We start from the raw sequence: 9,556 nt of genomic DNA on the forward strand, positions 1-9,556 counted from the left end.
GAGCCCTCTAGGAGAAGCAGGACCTTGGGGACAACTCCTTGAAGCTTAGGTGGTGGTCAGCAACCTTCATGGCATCAGGTGCCGCCAGGTCACCCCTATAGGAAGTGCACATTCAGCATGCATTTATTAAGCACTTACACTATGCCAGTTCGTTAGAAAGGCAGGCAGGACCCTGGGGCTGTGGAGGTAGCCAGGGCATTCTCCTGAGGGTACTGGGGAGCTACAGAAGGGTTTTCAGTAAGGGAATGACATTATCCAGTTTGCCTTTAAGAAAGACCTCTCTGGAAGCAGCTCGAGAAATGACCTGTCAGCCCACTTACATCTTACAGATGCACATGCGACTACAATGGACACGGGCACACACACAGATGGAAACACAGACACATGTACTCACATGAATTTTTAGAAAGCATAGATCCAGGCCCTGAGAGTCTTAGTGAATTTTCTGGTGCAAAATCACAGTTGCCCAAGCAGCCTTCCCCACCAAGGAGACTTCTCTAGCTGTCCTGGGGAGATCACATCCTACCCTCACTTCCCCCAGCAGAACTTTCAAGTTGGTTTCTATGGGGCCTGGGAGTGGGCTTCCGGCCAGCCTGGGTTCGCAGCAGGTAGGATGAGCTGGAAGGAGCCACTTGGAGAGAAAGATTCCTGGGTCAGCACAGCGATCACCCCCTAACCCTCAACCCCTCGAACAGCAGTGCAGCCAAGCCAGGGGACTCCATTCATTCCCCTCATCCTTGTAGCAGGTAATGTGTTCTTACTCTGCTTTCTCCTGAGGGTGCTACAGCTCAGAGAGGTGAAGTGCTTTGCCCAAAGTCACACTGCCTGGAAGTGGCAGAGTTGATATCAATACTCGGGAATTAGACTTCTGAGCTCTAGCTCTCCAAAGATAGGTCTTTCATATGTTTATTAAATAGAAAAACTAGTTATTAATCAGTGCAGTTTGGCCAATGGGCTGTCAAAACACGAGACCCATGTTTATATACAATAAAAGGGATCCCTTGGGGAGACAAGAATGGGAACCTCTGGACTTGCCTCTTAAGAAAAAGTTCTGTCCACAAGGATGTTATCCCCAGAATCAGAGAGGCCGACTGCCTCCTGAGACCTGCAGCGGACTGGCCTTTTTCCTATTGGCTTGTGACTACCAGCTTTCCCCTGCAAAGAGCCCGCTGGGCTCTGCATCCACGGTCCCCGCTCAGCAACCCCCCAGTGGTGCAGTTTCATTTCTGAAAGTCTAGTGACCACACTCCCTAGAAATAAGAACGGCGTCTCCCTGCTCCTCCACAGCCTCATGTCACTTGGCGCTCAGGAGAGACTGAACCATTTCAGATGTTTAGCAGCATGAGAGGATGGGTTACATTTTGAAAGTTTCCTGCATTGCGAATAGGTGTTAGAGTGACCGGTGCTGCGCAGACATCCAGGCTTCACACCAAGTTCATGTAGTAGATGTAGGGGCAGTTTAGGAAGAACATTTTCATTCTTTATTACTGAATATTAGGTGCCTTCTAAGGGACTGTGCTGGCTGACAGTGTGGGCTTAGAATCAAACAGACCTGGGTTCTAGTCCCAGCCTGTATTTAGGAGCTGAGTGACCTTGAACAAGCTACATAACCTCTCAGAGCCTTAACTTCCTTGTTTATGAAAAGAATACCCTCCTCTCAAAGTTATCGGGACAATAGTAATAATAATATGGTTTGAACTAAGCGTCTATGAACACCCTTCCAAAGCCAGCTGTGGAACCTTGAACTAGTCCCTCACCCTCTTCAGGTCTGTTTCCCCTTCTGTGAAATGAGGACATTGAGTAGATCTTTAAGGGTCCTCTACAGCCCAGAGCTCTCCCCAGCACCTAACCAAGGTCGACACGTCTCAAAGTCACCATCCTCTCCCCAGAGGTTGACAGCCAGGGGACACAAGTGCCCAGTGTGGAGGGTTGGTGGGTAATGTGTGGGCTCCCTCATCACCTATCTGTTTGTGTCTTTGCAGGTGAACGGCGAACCCTTTTCTCTCGAAGTGAAACCCGTACAAGTGGGCAGGCTGGCTCCTCTATTCTGCTCCAAGGATTACATGTCCTTCAAACGCCCCTGCCCCTGTAAGTCTCCACCCACATCCTTCTGTGGCTCGGGGCCAGGCGGGGGCAAATCTTAGAGTCAGGATTGCAAAGAATGTCTCTAGGATGTTTGGGCAGAGAGCTCCAGGGGTCTGCTCAGGGGCTGATATGTAATGACGGGTGGGGGAGGGTAACACATAAGACGCCCGACTTCTGCAAGGGACATGTCACTTTTGCCAATCTCTCTGTATCAGTACTTCCCAAAGTGGATTGGGTTCCTCTGGGGGATAGTAATGGGTTTACTTAAAAAAAAAAAATTCCACTGCCAAATATATGTGGGGAATACAGGTGAGACAAGTTAAGTGGGTCTTGCTACTGCAGAACTCTTCAGAGCCTTTAATGTGATGTGTGTTGTGAGACTCTCATAGGAAAGAGAAAGCCCAATGGTCTTCTCAAATTTAAGTGAACACAAAGACTGTCTCAAGGGACTAGGGCTGCATAGAACATACTCCTGGGCATTCACTGTCCTAAGGAAACCCTTCCTGGAGCTTCCCCACCAGGAAGCGCCTCATTTCCTAATTCATTTCATCTAATAAAGCCATAAGATGATTTTGCCCATAACAGTCTTCTCACAGCACCCTGGTGCCCTTGAGTCCAGGCAATGGGCTCAATCAGGTGTACCCTGGGGCTCAAGGCCCCCTCTACATTACTCCCCTAGTCTCCACCATACCCACCTCCACTGACTCATGCTGCCACCCTTGCCCCTGGTTCCCCTTCACCTCTCCTCATGGCAGCCACCTGCTTTCTCCTGTGATATCCTCTGAGCACCCCAAAACCCCCATCGCTTGCTGCAGTTTGGAAGAACACACATAGCCTCCCTGTCCTTTCTCCTTTATGAATTGGGATTGTGAGCCTGAGTGAAATCAGAGACCCTACCTTAGGTCCCATTTATCTACGTATCATCTCCTGTCCTCCATGCTTACTGTGGTTAATGCTTCACCCTCACTCACTAATGTCTGTTCAGATTTGTTCCATTGGCTACATGTCATGCATCTAGGGGTTGAAGTCCCTGTTCCAAATAGTCAAAACCCTAATTGTTAAATCTTAAGCATCAAGGGGCTACTACAGTCGGGGGTACGGGGAGCTGGCATATCTGGGTGGGATCATCACCAGGCATGCCTGGGGGAATAAGGTGGCACTGGGGTTTATTGTGCAAAGAGTGGTGTTCTGGCGGGGGGCGGGGGGGAGCCCAGCCTGGCCGCTGGCTATCATGGGTGCCCAAAGAGGGTACAGGTCAAGAAATAACAAGATTATTACTGATACTACAAGCTCAATAAGTTGTTGTTACTGTCGTCACTGAGGCTATTGTGGCATTATTAGGAAATCAAAGCCCAAGTTCCAGGCCAAGTGTGAAGGCTGCCTGCCATTCAGGGGCACGCTGGAGCCCAGAGACATCTGCACCACAGAGGGCTGGGGTGGTCATGTCCTTGTCCCCACAAGCAGCTAGGAGTGGAGAAGGCTGGGGCTGCTGAGTGTGGAGGGCTTTCCAAAACCTTCCAGGGTCAAGCCAGCTCCTTCAGAGCCCTACCCATCTGCACTAATCAAGGCTATCACTGCAGGACAGCCCTCTGCATATCCACTTCCTGAGGATTCCAGGATGTGGTCATCAAAATGCTAGGCTGTTCAGAAACGGTTCCTATACATCTCTGAATTCCCCATCCCCATGCAGGCCCAGCACCTGGCATGCAGGAGGCACTCAATAAATGTTTGTTGAATAAAATGTACAGTCAAACATTATGCACAATGACCTAGAGGCAGTGGGGGTGGGAGGAAGCTACAGTTCCTGACTTTGCCACCAGATTCTCTCCGTGGCTTTGGCCAGCCAGTCCTCATCTCTAAAATGAAGGGTAGTCTGAGGCCAGTGGGTTCCGGGAGCTTGGGGCTGCTGCGATGCTCCTTGGAGGGTGAGGGGAGGCAGGAGACAGAACCCGGGCCTTCTACCCGCCACTGCTTCAGTCAGAACAGGTCTGCTTACATCTGCCTACAGGTTGGGGTCTGCTCGGATTTCATTTGGAGAAGGTCCCAGGCAATGGCAGGCCAGGTGCTGTGGGGTTTGGGGGCCCACCCCTTCCTCCATCATCTCTCTCTTTTTCTGCCCAATTCTTCTCCTTATGTTGTCCAATCCAGTTCCTTCCCTTTTCTCCGAACTTGTCTAAGAAGTGCTCACCATCCCCTCTTTCTGCACCCCAGTCTGCCTTCTGTACCCTTACCCCAACACCCCATCCACTTCTGTACTGCTAAATTCATCCCAGAGTTTCCAGTCCTCAGCTACCTCTGACCCTGTTGTTACTTCAACTTTCTTGATTTCTCCTTTGGGTTTCCTGCCTCTGAGCCCTCAGAGTTCTCCTGCAGCTCGTCCGGCCATCTGGGCTCTGACCATCCATTCGTGGTCTCCTTCAGCAGTGGGAGAGGGTGGCTCTGCCCACACCTGCCCCTGGTCTTCTCATCCACACTCTGCTTTCAGATGCAGCCTATAGCCTGACTCTCTCCCGCCCCATGCCTCTCTCCCACCCCAGTTTCTGCCTCAGTTTCTGGTTCCTTCTTTTGCCTTCTGCTACCTGACCCCCCTGGGCAGTCCCCACTCCTGTACCTCAAGTTCAGCCTGTCTCCAGTGGAATTCTTTGTCTTCCCCTCCCAGGCAGCTTTGTTTGGTTTTGTTGTATTGGTTTAGGACACCACCGACTCAGACCCTCACGCTAGAAATCTGGGAGTGACCCTCCTTTCCCTCCGACACACCCATCACTGCCAACTGCCCAAGGAGACCTGAGGATTTCCAAACTGGGTCAACAGATTGCCATTCCGACTTTGCTCCCATCCAGGCGCCCACTTCAGACCCAACCTGGAAATCGCGGCCTCAGTAAACATTTATTGAACAACCAGACAAGTGAACAAATTGAGACAAAGTAGATGCCCTTTGGGCAGCCTCCTGGGCTTGCAGACCAGAAACTTTACAGTTTCCAGAAGAGACACAGAACACAAGAGCTGCAGACATCCTGAAAACACCTGACACGGGAACACTGAATGATGAAACTGAGTCCTGGGAGGGCCCTGATGTGGACACACGCCCTCTTTTTTAACACTTCCTTTCTGGACCTAGACCTGCTCTGTGAATTTAGATACCTAACAGGAAATTGCTTTAACTTTCTTAGCTCACAAAATTATCCTGCTCAGTGCATGTGAAGATACCAAGACCCCATTCAAACCTGGAAGCCTTAGGGTGGGAGCTATAGCTTGTTCCTGATTGGTTTGCACACCTCTATCCCATGCAGATTGAGGAAGACAAAGGGAAAAGTACCCAGAAGGGAAAGCAAGCCCTAAATTTCCCCAAGGAAGATTAGAGTCAGAGCTCAGGAGGTCGGGAGAGAAAGGGAAGGGTCAACTGGTGCAGGGGGAACAGGGCCGCTGGCATGGGTCTGCCCACCTGCCACGACACAGACACTGGGGTAGCAGGACTGTCTACTACTAGCCTCTCAGGAGACGAGCAAGAGTTAATCAGACCAGGCTGGGCCAACTCCTCCCTGGCACTGCCCACACCCAGCATTCCAACTGGACCCCCTCTCACCTTCCTGGCATTTCAGCTCTTCTTGGCCCCTTGCAGAGATGGCCCCAGCAGACCTCGTCATCCCTCTCCTATTCGGCACATGAGAAGACGAAGGCAGAGGGAGAAGGCAAGGGCAAGGAAGGGAAAGGCAGGGAAAGCTTTCCCCCAGCGAAGCCCAGATGGTTTTGGCCATGTAGCCACAAGAGGGAAGTCAGGTTTTCTGCCTGCAAGTGCCGGGCCCGGGAGCCACTTTCCAGCCTTAAGCACTGAGTAGGAAGTGGGAGGACCAGCCAGCTTCCTCGGGAAAGCTGGAGGCGTGGGAGCCTTCTCCATCTGGCCCTAGCTGGGCAGGGTAGCCCAGGATTCCCCCGGGACCTGGGCTCCAAGAACAGATGCTTTACAACCTCTTCTTCATCACCAGCAGATGGCAGCTCCACAGAGCTTCCTGTGAAGTGGGGGTGGCCTGACACCCTCCAGTTTGAGGAAGAAGAGACATAGATCTGGGGGAGGAGGGGCTTTGAGACCCTAGGGGAGACTGAACCTGTAGCAAAGCAGGAAGAAGGGCTGAAGGTAGCATCCATAGATCCACAGAGAAGTCGGATGAGGCTTGTCTCTGCTAAGCTCACAGGTTGCCCAAAGGCTGGCAGGAACCACAGCCTATAAGAGCATCTAGGTGGGCTTGGGCTTCCCTCAGATTCAGTGTGAGATGTAGACAGTGCTTGGGTTCAAGTACAACCTGGCACTGACCCTTACCAGCTGTGTGATCTGGAGCAAGCTGCTTAATGTCTAGAAACCTCAATTTGCTCATCCATAAAATGGAAATAGTCATACCAGACTTTTAGTTTGATGCTCAGATTTGACATGCCACAAGGAGACTCTAGCTTGGTGCCAGGCACTGAGAAGATGGTCAAGAAACTTGACAGTCTTGTTCTTTTGACCACCCTCGCCCTACAAAGCTTAGTATTATCCGTGTCTTTAGGTCAGGGAAAATGGAGACAGGCGGGGACTTTGGAGATGAGTTTGGGGTTTGGACCATATACTACTGTTTTCTGCTCTGCTCATTATAACAGTTACCTCTGCAGAAATTTAGCTATCAACAGAAGGAAGGACTCAAGGGAAAGGAGGGCAAATGATGGGGCTCATTCCACTATTTCCCACTTCTGTCCCCAGAGCGGACACCAGTAATCAATTGTAGCACTTTCCTACGGAGCCCGGATGGAACCTCAGACTCCCTAAACACATGCAAGCACTATCCAGTGATCATCTGCCCGAGGAATGAAACCCTGACTATTCTTTGCTGAGGTCTGACTTTGAAGTGGGCGAGGCAATAGAAGGAGTGACTTTAGCGAGTCATTTCTCTCTGAACCTCAGTCTCCTCATCTGTAAAAATGGGAGCTGATAAGAGTATGCACCTCAGAGAGCTGCTATGTAGATCAAAGAAGATTTCGCAGGTAAAGAGCTTACAAGGCCATATGATCATTTCTTTACCTGACCTCTTGCTCCCTTGAAGGAGCCCTACAAGGAAGGGGTCAGTGTGCCCGTTCCACACATGAGGAAACTAAGGCTCTAGCACATTCATTGAGAAAAGTAGGTGACCCAACTAGAAAATAGTGGGCTTTCCGGTGGGTCTTTCCAGGGCTCAATTTTAGCTAAACCACAGCTGGACAAAAGGAGCAGAGTGGAATCAAGTCCCCTACTTCACCCTCACCCCTTGGATGGGGAGTCTGACATGCAGCAGCACTTTGTGGCCCCGTGGACAGCCACCCCTCCTCAGAGTTCTCTGGTCTAGCATAGAGTCTGCCTGTAGTGAGTGCTCAGCATCTGATGGCTAATCTTAATGTTAAATGCACAATCATTTCATATTAGAGTCCCTGGCAAGAGGACGTCCACCTCAGCTTGAGCACTTAATGTAGTAATAATAACAGCAGCGGTACCCCCGCCCCCTCCAGCTTTTGCAGAGCACTCCCAGCTGGCAAAGTTTTTGTACTTCACCGTCTCCTGGCAGTGAGCTCCCTGGGTGATCTCTTCCAGCCTCATGGCACTGAGCAGCACCACATACTGACAGTCCCCAAATTTACATCTCTAGCTCCAGACTCTCCCTGAACTCCAGACTCATATATCCAACTGTCCACCCCGCATCTCTACCCGGATGTCTACAGAGCATCTCAGATATAACATGTCAAACCTTAAATCTTGACTCATAGTCCCCCACCAAACTTGCCCATCATCTTCCCCACCTCAGTAAATGGCACATGCTCAGGCCCCAACCTTTGTCATTTTCTCCTGATCACCTTCTCATCCACCCCAAATCCAATTAATCTGCAAACCCTAACAGTTTCACGTTCCAGTCCGACCCCATCTTGCCACCTCCACCACTTACCCCCTGAACCAAGGCACCATCTCGTCATTGCCTAGACCACTATCCAGCCTCTTCTGCCACAACCAGGGAGTGTAAGAAAAGGAATGATCTAGAAACTGAACCTTGGGTTGGTGGAGGGCAAAATGGTTTCTGTGTCTAGAAATCTTGCCAAGGAAACCATGAGCCCCAGAGTTGTCACCATTGCATCCCAAACCAAGTGTACTGGGGAGGATTTACCTACAAATGAGAATCTGTGATGAATGACGTTGCCATTTTTCTGCCAAGGGCCACCCTACATTAGCTACCCCAACACTCAACTCGGTCTGTACCTGGAACTGAGCCTAGGGTGATGGAGAAAGGCCGACTGTCCCCCATGATGTCCCCCGTGATGTCACTGCAGAAGTGTGCAGGCCTGCATGCTTACCAGATAGGAGAAACAGGACGCAAGAGAGAAGTCGCATACCCCGCGGGCCCAGGGATCACTGGAGGAGGAGAGGCCTGAAAAGCAGAGCTTCCGTGTCCAAGCCCAAAGCACTGGCCACATTGGTCCCTCTGGGAACTTGAGTCCATTTGCACCTCCCAGATTTCCCTCTGTTTGCTGCTCCCTGCATTTAAAACACCATGTCCTCCATTAGTCCCCAAACCATAAGCTTCTAGGGGCTGCTCCCTCTTCCCACCTGATCCCCCCTGGACTCCACGTCTGTGGACCTCCAAGTGACCTCCAGGCCTCGCTCGCACAAAAGAGTCATTCCAGAACATTCTTCTGCCCAGACCCCAGGCCTGTCAGCAGCTGGATGATATCTGTATCCCCTAGGAGTGGGGGCAAGGTTGGGGATTGGGTGTGGATATAGCCTAATACAGTAAGGACAGCAAGAGCTGAAAGACCCAGGTTCAAAGACCATTGGAGTAAATACATTTAAACCATCCAAGCCTCCATGTATTCACCTATAAAATAGGATAATGAGACCCAGTTTCCAGTGTGACTGAGAGTTTGGAGAGCACATAGGTGCTCAATCAAGACTTGTTCTTTTCTTTCTCTTCTGGCTCTTCAATGCCACAGTGAGAGCTGTAGAACTCACTCAGTCTTTCCTGCAGCGTTCTCCCAAGACTCTTCTGAGGAGAGATCATATCTTCTTTCTTCCTCCTAGCCAGCCCCAGGTTGGTGCTGAGAGGCAACATAAGACAGGCTCTCATCAGGGGCCAGCCAGGTGCCAGTCTTTTGACAGACCCCATCACGTGATGGGATAACTCAAGAACAGGTTCTTACTACCTTGTAGATTGGATCTAAGAGGTCATCTGCTGACCCTCTGGGCTTTGCCCTTGGACTCCACCCCAACTGCCTCACATCACAGATGCAGAAACTGAGATGCAGATGGGGACCGACCAGGTCACACAGCGTGTTCGTGGCTGAAACTTTGAGGCTCCTTGCCTGATTCCACATAAAGTGCTCTTCCAGAGCCAGCTGCCCTGTCCTCAGGAAGATGCAAAGAAAGAGCCTCCTTCTTTTGAAAGTAAAACTGTGACCCAAGCTACATCTTTAAAACAATAAA

The sequence above is a fragment of the Pteropus vampyrus genome, unplaced genomic scaffold (genome assembly GCF_000151845.1).
Source record: "Pteropus vampyrus isolate Shadow unplaced genomic scaffold, Pvam_2.0 Scaffold394, whole genome shotgun sequence".
In the NCBI taxonomy this organism is placed as follows: domain Eukaryota; kingdom Metazoa; phylum Chordata; class Mammalia; order Chiroptera; family Pteropodidae; genus Pteropus; species Pteropus vampyrus.